Consider the following 445-nt stretch of genomic DNA (forward strand, 5'->3'; position numbering starts at 1 on the left):
GCATATTCAACTTTGAGTCGAATGAAGGTCTTGTGGCAGGTCTCTTTTGTGGACTTGGGACAAAATGAGAGGTTGCGACTGAGGAAGGCTGTGGTGTTGTTGGCCTTTTTGGTGATCATGTTGATGTGCGCATTCCAGGATAGAGTGTTGCTTAGAACGGCCCCTAGCCTAGGTATTTTGACTGTTTGGTTTGTTGTAGCTGTTTGCCATGGATGGTGTAGTCAGCATTGATGTTCTTCGGCTTGTTTGAGATTCGGAGTACCTCACACGTGTCAGGGTTGAATTCCATTAGCCATTTCTTTTCCATTCCTGTAGTTTATTGAGGTCATCTTGTAGGACCTGTGCATCCTCAGTAGTCTTGATGATCCGATACATTTTTCATCACTTTTAAGTGAGACATATGAAACATAAGAGGGATATAATCAATAGTATTCTCCATATTATG

This window comes from Mercenaria mercenaria, chromosome 2 (genome assembly GCF_021730395.1).
Source record: "Mercenaria mercenaria strain notata chromosome 2, MADL_Memer_1, whole genome shotgun sequence".
In the NCBI taxonomy this organism is placed as follows: domain Eukaryota; kingdom Metazoa; phylum Mollusca; class Bivalvia; order Venerida; family Veneridae; genus Mercenaria; species Mercenaria mercenaria.